General features: G+C 41.9%; 1 protein-coding gene across 7 annotated transcripts in view; it reads left to right on the forward strand.

Annotated features, from left to right (window-relative positions):
* Positions 1-13,658, forward strand: part of dusp16 (dual specificity phosphatase 16) — a 168,062-nt gene that overhangs the window by 27,933 nt on the left and 126,471 nt on the right. Inside the window, exon 2 of one of the 7 annotated variants that reach the window (XM_068050625.1) lies at positions 1,179-1,708. The exons of the other annotated variants lie outside the window; for them this stretch is intronic. The gene's annotated coding sequence lies outside the window, so the exon portion shown is untranslated. The remainder of the gene's footprint in view (positions 1-1,178; positions 1,709-13,658) is intronic. 7 annotated transcript variants of the gene reach the window in all.

Here is a 13,658-nt window from a genome sequence, read left to right on the forward strand (position 1 = left end):
AGTCAGCCCTACTAATACCTCCATAATTTCTATGGCTTAGCATTCATGTTTTAAGTACTTTTGGCACATTTTTCTCCAGTAAGGATACCACAAATATAAGTTGTCAGCTTTGAAGAAGGGTATAAATTGGAACCTGCCACTACAAAAACTTGCAACGGAAGATCAATGTATCCGAATTTACCATGATCATGACTCTTAGCTGTTCAAAATCATGAAGAGTTTTGATAAATAAGGAGAATTTGTTTCTAGTGATAAGAGTCAGTAACCAGTGGACACAAATTTAAGGTATTTGAAAATGAACCAGAGGCAGCAAAAGAAAAAATATTTTTATGCAGCGAGTTGTGATCTGGAATGCTCTGAAAAGGTGGAAGCATATTTAGTAGTAACTTTCACAAGGGAATTGGATAAATACTTGAAGGGAAAAATATTTGCGCGGATATCGGTAAAGAGCAGAACAGAGTGGGACTTATTGGATTATAGGCTTGAATGGCCTCCTTCTGTGCAGTATCATGCAATGCTTCTGTGATTCATATTTGTCAGCAACTGTACTGTCATGTACATTTACAGATGTAAAGTCATGTTTACAAACAGCATGAAATATTAGAATCCAGTCATTTTTAATATTCTCATGAGATTGATTTGTAAAGTTTCTAAATAAGAAACCAGTAAAAGAATGAAAGAAGTGGCCTCAATTGCATGAATTTGGATCTTGCCCTGGCTTAGTGCACTGGTTATATTTCCTGCAGGATCAAGCCACTACTACAGTGTATTCCGACTGCAGTTGGTGGGTGGTCAGTATGAAAAAAGGTGTAAACATATAATCTACATTGGGTAAGATGACATTTCCAGGTACATTAAGGTTGTTTTCAATAGGAAAGCAAAGTAACTGCATAATCTGCCTCAGTGACTTAATGCCGAGAAGAGTTGTTCTCCAAAACATACCAAAAAACAAACCACAGATTGCTCACCAATGTGAAAATACTTAGAACACATGGTCCCACTCTGGTTGAGGATGGGGTTGTTCATGAGCTCTCCTCCTCCCTTTAGTTGTCCACCATGATTCACCTGACTGGATGTGGCAGGGCTGCTGACCTTTGACCTGATTTTATTTAGCTCTTTGCACAAATGTTCTAGTGTTGTGTTATGAGAGTGCTTCTTTTCTTAAATATGTTTTTAAGGACTCTTGTGGAAATGGATTCATTTGGAAGTCTGAAGAAGTGCTGGACTTTTTTTTTTGCTGGGGTCATTGAAAGGACTCTTGACTGAAAACAATTACTGGAAGAATCTAGGAGTGCTAAAAACAACCTTTACTGGAGATCACCTGCCTTAAGATAAATAAACAACAGGAACCTTGGACTAAGGGGAGATGTTTACAGAGAAGCCACGCCTCAAGGTTTCTGGAAGTCAGGAGGTTGACTTTCTGTTTGATGTTTAGATATTGTTTTCAGTTCAGTTGGGGTGTGAACTGTTTTGAAGACAGTTGAAGATCAGCCTGCCAAGGAAAAACCACCCAACTCATCTCTTTCCTTCTGTCACTGAAAAATTTTGCGTATTCAGTGTGAGAACCGAAACCCTTGATGCCACATTTCTCCAGAGAAGCTGGAAAAAACCTGCCAGATTAATTCTCAACACCACCTGAAAAGAACTGCTCCGGAAAAGATACCAGTGACCCATCTTTCCATAACACTTATTCTTGGAGAAAAAAATAGTAAGTATTTAGCCAAAGTTTTTGTTTGTCTTTTTTTTTGTAACGGAGCTCTGCAGAAAGAATTTCTTTATTCTTTTCAGTGTATGTGTGAGCTTGTGTGTGGGGGATTTATAAGAGGAACTTTCATATTTCAATCTGTGTGTTAATGCTTTGCTTCATTACTAGATAAGTCTTGTTTTTATAATAAACTGATAATTTTGTTGTTTATTAAAGAAACCTGGTTGGTATATTTTATCCTGGGATTAAGCATAGAGTATATATCAGACCAGTGGGAGTCATTCAAAAAGGAAATAGTGAGAGTTCAGGGCCAACATGTTCCCGTAAAGGTGAAGGGTAGGACCAATAGGTCCAGGGAACGCTGGATGTCAAGGGATATAGAGGATTGGATAAGGAGGTTTTTGGCAGATTCAGAGCGCTGAAAATAGCAGAAGCCCTAGAGGAGTAGAGAAAGTGTGGGTGGGGGGGTTACTTAAAAAAAAAAAGTAATTAAAAGAGCGAAGAGGGTGCATGAAAAAACACTGGCGGGCAAGATAAAGGAAAATCCCAAGATGTTTAAGTATGTTAAGGGCAAGAGGATAACCAGGGAAAAGAGTAGGGCCCATTCAGGACCAAAGTGGCAATGTGTGTGGAGCCGGAAGGCGTAGGTGAGCTTTTAAATTATTACTTTTCATCTGTGTTCACTATGGAGAAGGACGATGTCGGTGTAGAGATCAGGGAGGGGGATTGTGATATATTTGAACAAATTAGCATTGAGAGGGAGGAGGTATTAGCAGTTTTAGCAGGCTTAAAAGTGGATAAATTCCCAGGCCCAGATGAGATGTATCCCAGGCTGTTATGTGAGGCAAGAGAGGAGATTGCAGGGGCTCTGACACAAATTTTCAAATCCTCTTTGGCCACAGGAAAGGTGCCAGAGGACTGGAGGACAGCGAATGTGGTACCATTATTCAAAAAGGGTAGTAGGGATAAACCAGGTAATTACAGGCCCAGTGAGTCTAACATCAGTGGTAGGGAAACCATTGGAACAAGTTCTGAGGGATGGGATTAATCTGCACTTGGAGAGGCAGGGATTAATCAAGGATAGTCAGCATAGCTTTGTCAGGGGGAGATCATGTCTAACAAATTTGATTGAATTTTTCGAGGATGTGACTAGGTGTGTAGATGAGGGTAAAGCAGTTGATGTAGTCTACATGGACTTCAGTAAGGCTTTTGATATGGGAGATTGGTTAAGAAGGTAAAAGCCCATGGGATCCAGGGCAATTTGGCAAATTGGATCCAAAATTGGCTTAGTGGCAGGAGGCAGAGGGTAATGGTCGAGGGTTGTTTTTTGCGATTGGAAGCATGTGACCAGTGGTGTACCGCAGGGATCGGTGCTGGGACCCTTGCTGTTTGTAGTGTACATTAATCATTTAGATATGAATATAGGAGGTTTGATCAGTAAGTTCGCACATGACATGAAAATTGGTGGTATCGTAAATAGTGAGGAGGAAAGCCTTAGATTACAGGACGATATAGGTGGGCAGAGCAGTGGCAAATGGAATTTAATTCTGAGAAGTGCGAGGTGATGCATTTTGGGAGGACTAACAAGGCAAGGGAATATACAATGGATGGTAGGACGCTAGGAAGTACAGAGGGTCAGAAGGACCTTGGTGTACTTGTCCATAGATCACTGAAGGCAGCAGCACCGGTAGATAAGGTGGTTAGGAAGGCATATGGGATACTTGGCTTTATTCGCCAAGGCACAGAATATAAGAGCAGGGAGGTTGTGACGCAGCTGTATAAAACGCTAGTTAGGCCCCAGCTGGAGTACTGTGTACAGTTCTGGTCGCCACACTATAGGAAGGATGTGATTGCACTGGAGAGGGTGCAGAGGAGATCCACCAGGATGTTGCCTGGACTGGAGCATTTCAGCTATGAAGAGAGACTGGATAGGCTAGGGTTGTTTTCCTTAGAGCAGAGAAGGCTGAGGGGGGACCTGATTGAGGTATACAAAATTATGAGTGGCATAGATAGGGTAGATAGGAAGTAACTTTTTCCCTGAGTGGAGGTGTCAATAACCCAGGGACATAGATTTAAGGTAAGGGTCAGGAGGATTAGAGTGGGTTTGAGGAAAAATGTTTTCACCCAGGGGGTGGTCGGAATCTGGAACACAGTGTCTGAAGGGGTGGTACAGGCAGGAACTCTCTCAACATTTGAGAAGTATTTAGATGAGCACTTGAAACGCCATAGCATACAAGGCTACGGGTCTAGTGCTGGAACATGGGATTAGAATAGATAGGTGCTTCATTGCCGGCATGGACACGATGGGCTGAAGGGCCTGTTTCTGTACCACATAACTCTGTGACTCTAGTATATGATTGACTGTATTGGTGACTGAGTAAACATTTTAAAAATATATGTTGTGACCTGTGGAGAAGTGGAACTAGAAAAGACAGTCAGCCCCAGAGCATTCCTGCTGCTCTTCAGGGCAGTGTTCTAGGTCCAACCATCTTCAACTGCTTCAATGACCACTTTCCCTCCATCATAAGGTCAGAAGAGGGGGATGTTTGCTGAGATGTTCAGTACCATTCGCAGCTCCTCAGTCAATGAAGCAGTCAGTGCCAGCATGTAGCATGAACTGGACAACATTCAGGGTTGGGCTGATAAATGGCAAGTAACGTTTGTGCTATGCAAGTGCCAGGCAATAGTCATCTCCAACAAGAGCATATCTAACCGCCTCCCATTCAACAGCATTGCTATCGCCCAACCTCCACCATCAACGTCCTTTGGGGATTTGTGGGGGGGTGGGTGTCATGATTGACCAGCTATATAAACTCTGGCTACAAGAGCAGGTCAGAGGCTGGCTACTCTGCAGTGAGTGACTCACTTCCTGAATCCCCAAAGCCTTTCCACCATCTACAAGGCACAAGTCACTTGCCTGGATGAGTGCAGCTCCTACAGGTCTCAAGAAATGCACAGTGGCTGCAGTGTGTACAACATGTACTGCAGCAACTCGCCAAGGTTTCTTTGACAGCACCTCCCAAACCTGTAACATCTACCACCTAGAAGGAGAAAGACAATAGGTACAGGGCAATTCCACCACCTGCAAGTCCACCCCCCCCCCCCCCCCCCCCCCACCAAGTCACACATCCTTATGACTTAGAAATATAATGCCATTCTTTCACTGTCACTGGGTCAAAATCCTGGAACTCCCTCCCAAGTGGCACTGTGGGAGTACCTTCACCGCATATACTGCAGTGGTTCAAGAAGGCGGCTCACCACCACCTTCTTCAGGGCAATTGGGGATGGGCAATTAATGCAGGCCTTGCCAGGGATGTCCACATCCCCATGAGTGAATATTTCAAAAAAAAAATGGCTCTAGATACTGTGATGAAATAATGATGGTTACTCATCCACCTCTGTGGGAGCAGTTTGATAAATTCACAGTATCACTCAAACGTTTGGTATATTAGAGCATGGTTAGTGTTATAGCCCAAGTCTGTTTTTGGCCAGAGTGTAATTGTAGCAAAGTATTCAACAAGCTTAATGAGCTGTTTTTGCTAATCAAACTGACAATTTCAACCAAAGAGTTGTGAGCAAGTTGATGTGTGTGAATGAATTGTGTTACAAATGAGTGATAAATTATAACAGTGTAGTGTAGTTTTCAAAATGAGAATGGGAGTCTACAGCACAAAGTTGGCTGAATTCTTAGGAATGCCAAGGTCTAAGGAGTGAAACGCACATTTGATAAAGGGCTACATGGGAGACGTGTTGATACAATTAAGGCAAATAGTTTTAAAGTGAATGTAAGAGCATGAGTGGGAAATTGCTGAAGGAGAGAGAAGCGAGTAAGTGGTTAATGTATGTTTTTCAGATTGGAGGGATATAAACAGTGGTGGCCCTAGGGGCTCCTCTTCTCAACTTGTGTGTGTGTCTCTGTGTCTGTGTGTCTGTGTGAATGTCAAACGTTTCAGAGGTGCAGAATCGCACTTTTCAGAGGCGCGAGCCTTTTCTTCTGCTCCTGATTCGGTTTCTTCTTTCTTGCCTTGTGAAACATCTTAGAGCCATAGCAAAAGTGTTCACTTTACTAAGTCAGAAGTATTGTCTAAGTGTAAGTTCTTGTCAAATAAGACTGTAGTAAGAAGTAAGACTGTAGAAAATAGGCTCAAACTAGAAATTGATGTATATTTGTTCTCCTGTCATCTTTTTGAAGATACTGACTGCTCTTGGGTCTGATTTCCAGAGCACCAACAAAACTCCTTGTCCAGGTGATCACAGCTGAAGCTGTGACAATCAGCTAGTTGTCCTATCCCTCCCCCTGGCTGACGCAAGCTAACTTCCCATAGACCAATGATCAAACCTGGTACTTCACCTTGGTCTCTATGCAGGTTGTTCATTCACCCACTGAGCTGTCAGGAAAGCTTTCAAATTTGTGTTTATTGGCTACAATTAATTTCTTTTATATAGGTCTGTGTATTCAGCATTGTGACAGTATTTTGGTGTATTATGTGAAACAAGATCACATATGTTAAGCTGTCTCTTGTGGTAACTGTAGTAATTGTGATCAATCAGAACAAAAAATGACCTTTATACCCTTTAAGAATACAGAAGGACTTTCTGTTTTTCTGTTTGAGTCAATAAGAGGAGAAGAGGTTACTTGAGTTTAACTGGAGACAACAATTGGCTGGCTGTTTCCAAGGGAAAATATATCATTTTGACCTTCACCCTCAGCAAAATTTAAAATTATCATTTAAAATAACACTTCTTAAATTAAAGTTGAATTGTCATAGATCAGTTAAAAGATCTTTATTGAATCAACTGATGTTGAATAATTTTTTTGGTATTTTTAATTTTGCTACAAGTTGATGAAAACATTTCAAGGAAGCAAAGGACAGCTTTATCTGTTTTCAGAGATCTTTTGTTTGGAAGAAACCATGGGCTGAATTTTCAAAACTGGGTCAGGAACCCAATGTCCAGATGATTCCTGGGTCCCGACCCTGCACCTCAGCTGTGTCGCTAACACGATGCATTCGTTAAATGTAAATGCTTTAGTTGGGCAGAAGTCGAGCTTGGCGCACAATTAGTGGCGCCGAGCATCTGCAGGAGGTGGGAGCTGCTTACAGAGTGCGAGAAGCAAAGGCAAGTTGCAGCCTCAATGGGGCCTGCGCTGCTTTGCCAATGAGAGCAGGCAGTACAGTTCCATGGAGGTCACGTGGAATAAAAAGGTAAGGCAGCGCTTCAAAATAAAAAAAAGTCTCACGCTGGGCCTGGCGCAATATTCCCGCGGGCCCAAAACATTTCATTTCCTACCAAAAATGTCTTGTCGCCTGCCCACTGCAACCTGACAGCTGTGTGCTATTGTGCTCGCTGGAATCCTGATTGAAAATTGCTATGTGGACCCCAACCCACCTCCCCAGTCCCTTAATGAGTTCCTCCATGAGCTTAATGGATCATTAATTGGAGGCAAGCGGCTTCCCCGTTTTTTTCCCCCCCCACCACTTTCACATTTGAGATTGCAGACTGTCCTGGAGACATCGGATTCTGGAAATGACCTCTGGGATTGCGATTTTTGAATCGTGTCCTCACTGGTTCCCGACCTCGTGGCCCTTTGAAAATCCAGCTCCATAGTTGTAAAATATTACCATTTTCGCAACCTATTTTTATTTTTTTTAATTTTAGAGACACAGCATTGAAACAGGCCCTACGGCCCACCGAGTCTGTGCCGGCCATCAACCACCCATTTATACTAACCCTACAGTAATCCCATATTCCCTACCATCTACCTACACTAGGGGCAATTTACAATGGCCAATTTACCTATCACCTGCAAGTCTTTGGCTGTGGGAGGAAACCGGAGCACCTGGTGAAAACCCACGTGGTCACAGGGAGAACTTGCAAACTCCGCACAAGCAGTACCCAGAATCGAACCCGGGTCGCTGGAGCTGTGAGACTGCCGTGCGAACCACTGTGCCGTCCAAAATAGTGCCATGGGATCTTTCATCTTCACCTGTGAGGGCAGATGGGGCCTCGGTTTTATGTCCCATCGAAAGACAGCACCTCCAACAGTGCAGCACTCCATCAGTACTGCACTGGAGTGTCAGCCTTGATTTTTGAATTCAAGTCCTGTAGTGGACCTATTTTTTAAATTTTGCTTTGTTTGTCCCCATGCGTTGTTATCAGTTCAAAAAAGTCCATCCTGACTTAATCAAAAGTATTATTTTTTTTTAAGATAATGGAGCACTTTCAGGCCTGTTGAGCCTAATAGTTTTTCCTGTTAAAGTTCTAATTCACAATGGCAAGGCATAAGGTATAACAAAGAGAAGGAAAAGAATAATTTAATACATCTTAACTGGTTTCTGCTCATTTGCCCCACTCTACTGAGTCTCTATTTTTAGCAGAGTACTAAGAGAAATCCCAAAGTGGAGGCCTGGAAATTCCCACAGGAGGAGGAAAGGCAGACTGGAGTTTCCACCAGACCGCAATCTCTCGCATTGTTCTGGCAAATATACGAGTGATATTAGCAGAGGCTGAGAAGCAGTCTGCTGTAGATACACAAGTCAGAATTGATCTGGGGTAGAGTAAGCATACTTTCATAGGAAATGACATAGCCCAAAAATCTAATGAATGAGAGAAATCATGAAATGGTCAGTATATTTGAGATAAGAATTAGTAATTGATTTATGCATTTGTTGTTTAAAAATAATACTGTTCCTTTACTGTGAAAGACTTCCTGAGCGAGAATGGATAGAAAGGCTGCAAAATAGCACTTAGCCCAAGGTCATCTTCAATGTCTGTCTGTATGTCTTCTCGGAGATGCAGGAAAGGGGTTTGACTCAAGTGCTGATGAATTTTTCTTCTATGCCTTTCATGTGCATTTTGTATTGTGGTGTTTATGTTTTTATTTGTGTCCAACTCTTTTCAGTCTTTTGCGCAACTCTGATTCCTTGTGTCTTCATTCTCTTCAATATGTCTGCCCATAGCTCATGATGGATTCTTCTAACACCTGTTGCCTTAGTTTCTGTCAGTTTAGTTGGGAGCTCTCTCACTTACTCACTTGATGGCTGTGTCTGTGGTTTTAAGCTCCATTCCTGGGACATCCACAGCAAAAACAAAGGACATGGCACGTTTAGCATATAAAAATGTCCTACGGTACTTTACAGAAGCATGTTCAGACAAAAAACAAGGCTGAACCACGGAAGAAAATGTTAGGAGAGATGACTGAAAGTTTGGTCAAAGATGTGGGTTTTAAGGAAGGTTTTAAAATGAGGGGAGGGAGGGAATTACAAAACTTCGGGCCTAAATGAATGAGAGCTCAGCTGCCAAGGGTGGGGCAAAGAGTCGGGAAATGCACAAGTGACCAGAATTGGAGAAATTCCAAATTCTTAGAGGGTTATGGAGCTGGGGAAGGTTATACAGTTAGGGAGGGACAGTGATAACCCATTTTTGTGCAATACTGAGAAAATGCTGCATTGTCAGAGTTTCCATCTTTTGAAGATAAGCAGGGAGTTGTGTGTCCTGATCAACATTCATCGCTCAATCACCACAAAAATAGGTCCTTCAACTCCTATTGCTCTTTATAGGACCTTGTTGTATACAAATTAGTTGCAACATTTGCCGAGAAAATAACGGTGGGATGGCGGAAGGCCGTGGAGAGATTTAAAAATGAGATAAAGAATTTAACTTCGAGGCACATGAGTGAACAGGACTTAAGTGCAGGACAGGACAAGTAGCAGATTTTTGAACCATTTGGAGCTGGTGGTAGGTAGAGGAAAGAAGGTCATTTGGAGGTAACAATGGCATGGTTTACAATTTCAGCAGTGGAGGCAGGCATTTCTGTAGAAATGCAAGTTAGCAGTCTTGGTGATGGACCAGATATGGGGTCAGAAACTCAGTGATTCCGAGTTGTACTGGAGACTGAGGTGATAATCTTAGTTCAGCCCAAAACAATGGGGCAGGAGGGAGGTGTAATTGGGGAGTGAGTTTATGACTGCGACTGAAGTATTTTGTCACCAGATCAACAATTAAGGAGCCATTTCCTAACCAATTCTCACCAACCACTGTATTTAATATTCTTCCTTAGTTGGTACAGGAAGTGTAGGTACTGTAGAGAGAATTTCATCTATTTTCTTCAATTTTTTTTTGTACAACAGCAGTTTGGATTCACATTGTCAAAATTACCATTTTAGAGCCTTTTTAGAATGGAGATCTGAAACTATCCTGCTGCACTGTCCAACACAGCTGTAGGTAAAAGGAAGGATAAGGCAAATAAATATATAATGTGTGTTTGTGTTTCAGTTTTATCATTCAGCATTGTTCAAAGGTGCCCTGAGGTTTTATATTGTTATAGAAAACAAGATGCTAAAATATAATTGTAACCTTATTTTAACATTTGGAGCAATTTACAAAATAAACTCAATGTTTATGTAGGGATTCACATTCAATATTATAAAAATGTGGAGACAAATGAAAACCATGTGGATGGGTGATTATTTTTGTTTAATTTTGAAACATGAGGTTTAAATTAAGGTCTGATCAGTCTCTACTGAGAGAGGCAGTACTAATTCCAAACTTACTCCCACTTTTCTACCTGGCCCACTGCACTGGACACTCTGGGAATGACCAACTTTTAAATCTCTGCATTTTGTAATATATAAAAGGATGTCCAAGAAAAGGGGTGAATTTTGAAGTCATACACACGAGGCATAAAATATATTGACTGAAAGGTGGGAAGGCAAATCTGAAACCCCTGAGAGAGAGAGAGAGAGAGAGAGAGAGGAATCCAGTGCAGTTGTAAAATTTGATGACTGAGTTTAATTAGTAAGGTTTTGTTATTTTAGTTTTGGTGAGTTATATAGTTTTATGCGCCTGTAAAGCACCTTGGGACGTTTTATTATATTAAAGGTGCTACATCAATATAAGTTGTTTTTATGGGAATCAGTACAGAGCTTGAAAAAATATACATTGAGGCAGTTGATTAGCTGTTTTTATGGTGATTGTCAGTTGTTCATTGGTAGCTTTTTAGTGAATGGAAAGTTTTAAGAATGAGGTGCCAAAGGTTTTTGAAGATAGTGGTTTGTGTTTTGTTGATGGAATGTTTTACTCCACAAACATTTCCTGTGCAACGTTTTGTTCCCCATAGGCTATTTTTGCTCTACAGGCATGCCCTAGACACAAAACACTTAATTTTGTGGATATTTAGTGCTGTGCATCTGTAAACAATATTTGGCAGGGCTGCTAAAGAGCCTGTAAGTAGCTCAATGCTAGAATGCATTTCATAATGCAAAAATGTTGGCATGCAAACTCTAGATCTATATGAATGACAAAGGGAGAACTGGCAACAGACTGTACAAGCACTCAGTAAAACTTAAGCACGAGAAATGAAACTATTTCATAGTAAATGTGGTGCTGATTATTTTGATACTGCTGTAGTAATTGAGACTGTGGTTAGGAAATAACGCCCATCTAATTTTATATCAACATTTCAATTTATTATAAATGTTTTTTGCTGCAGTTCTCTTGCAGTAAATCTGTGGTTACTTTTGAATGTTTAACTTTTGATGGTCCTCCTTTCATGGTTCTTCTGCTTTAATATTCGTTTACATGTCCAAAATTATATTTATCTTTGTATCTAATAACGTGTGCAAATATTTTGAAATTATGTACTTGTCCATTAATAGCATAATTTATTTACATATCAGAAATGTTTAATTAAAGTATTCATTAATGTGCATTCAATTTCTTAGAATATGTGGGGCAAGAGTTAGGGAAGGGAACAAATGGCACAATGTAAGATTAGAACAGAGAGCAATACCAAAACAGCAATAGTGGAAAGTCTGTAGTGGAGTCCAGGAAAATGTCTGGAAAGACAGCAGCAAGGTGGTGGCATTGGAAGTGGGATCAGATTGAACCTGAATAAGCAGGAGTGGCAAAGTATTTGGCTTTGGGTTTCTGAGAATAGAAGTGTGGTTTGGAAAGCAAGTCAGAGTTGAGACTGGGAGGGAGTGGTAAATTGTGGGGTTTGGGGTACCTGTGGGGAAGGGGATTCGAAAATTCAGGCCACGTATTGGTTTCTGCTAGTCTGATTGCTTAGTTCTGTTGGATCAGCCATGCGGTAGGATTGTGCTCCCCGTGTGTGCATTGTGATGGAGCCTGAGTGGTGTAGTTGTAATGTGTTAGAGAAGTACTGTACTTTTTTGTATCAGAACATTGAATCACATTTGAGCAGGTTGGGTTATAAAATATTGTAAAAGGTGTACCTGAGATCAAAGATGTTCATAGCCCAGTCAATCCTTCAAAAGTCCAGTGGGCCCTGCAGAATCCTCCTCATCAACATCTGAGGACTTATGCCCAAATTGGGACAGCGGCCCCACAGACTAATCAAGCAATAGCCTGACATAGTTGTACTCACAGAATCATACCTTTTTCAGTCAACATCCCAAACCTCTCCATCACCATTCCCCTCTCCATCACCATTCCTGGGTAGGTCCTGATCCACTGGAAGGACAGACCCACCAGAGGTGGTGGCACAGTGGTATAAAGTCAGGAGGGAGTGGCCTTGGGAGCCCTCACCACTGACTCTGGGCCCCATGAAGTCTCATGGCATTGGATTAAACATGGGAAAGGAAACTTGCTGATTACCACCTACTGCCTTCTCTCAGCTAATGAAAAGGTACTCTTCCATGTTAAACACCACTTGGAAGAAGCATTAAGGGTAGCAAGAGCACAGAATATACTCTGGGTAGGGGACTTCAATGTCCCTCACTAAGAGTGGCTTGGTAAGAACACTACTGACCAAACTGGCTGAGTCCTGAAGGACATAACTACCAGACAGGGCTTGCAGTAGATGGTAAGAGCACCAACATGAAGGGAAACCTACATGACCTTGTCTTCACTAATCTACCTGTCACAAATGTATCTGTCCATGATAGTATTGATAAGAGTGACCACCATACAGAGCCTTGGAGACAAATTCCCTTTTACACACTGAGATCATCCTCCATTGTGCTGTGTGGCAATTCCTCCGTAATGGGATAGATTCAGAACAGATCTATGAGTTCAAAACTTGGCATCCATGAGGCGCTGCAAGCCGTCAGCAGCAGCAGAATTGTATTCCACAATCTGTAACCTCATGGCCCGCATATTCCTCACTCTCTACTATTATCATCAAGCTAGAGGACCAACCCTGGTTCAATAAGGAGTGTACCTAAAAATGGCAAGCTACAACATAAGGCTAGATGCATGTTAAACAATGGAAGTAGCATGTTTTAAACAGAATTAAATGATCCCACAACCACTGGATCACATCAAAGTTCTGCAGTCCTGCCACATCCAGTCATGAATGGTGGCAGACAATTAAACAACTAATGAGAGGAGGAGGGTCCATACATCCCCATCCTCAATGATAGCTGAGCCCAGCACGCAAGTACAAAAGACAAGGCTGGAGCATTTGCAGATATCTTGAGCCAGAAGTGCTGAGTGGATGATCCATCTCTGCCTCCTCCTAAGGTCCCCAGCATCACAGATGCCAGTCTTCAGCCAATTTGATTCACTCCACGTGATATCAAGAAATGGCTGAGCGCATTAGATACAACAAAGGCTATGGACCCTGACAACATCCCGGCTGTACTACTGAAGACATGTGCTCCAGAACTAGCTGTGCCGTTAGCCAAGCTGTTCCAGTACAGCTACAATACTGGCATCTACTTGACAATGTGGAAAATTGCCCAGGTACGTTCTGTCCACAAAAAATCAGGACAAATGCAATCTGCCCAATTACCGCCCCATCAGTTTACTCTCAAATCATCAGCAAGCTGATGGAAGGTGTCATCAACTGTGCTATTAAGTAGCACTTACACAGCTATAAGCTGCTCACCGATGCTCAATTTGGGTTCCGTCAGGACCACTTGGCTGCAGACCTCATTACAGCCTTGGTGCAAACATGGACAAAAGAGCTAAATTTCAGAGGTGAGGGGAG

This window comes from Heterodontus francisci, chromosome 18 (assembly GCF_036365525.1).
Source record: "Heterodontus francisci isolate sHetFra1 chromosome 18, sHetFra1.hap1, whole genome shotgun sequence".
Classification (NCBI taxonomy): domain Eukaryota; kingdom Metazoa; phylum Chordata; class Chondrichthyes; order Heterodontiformes; family Heterodontidae; genus Heterodontus; species Heterodontus francisci.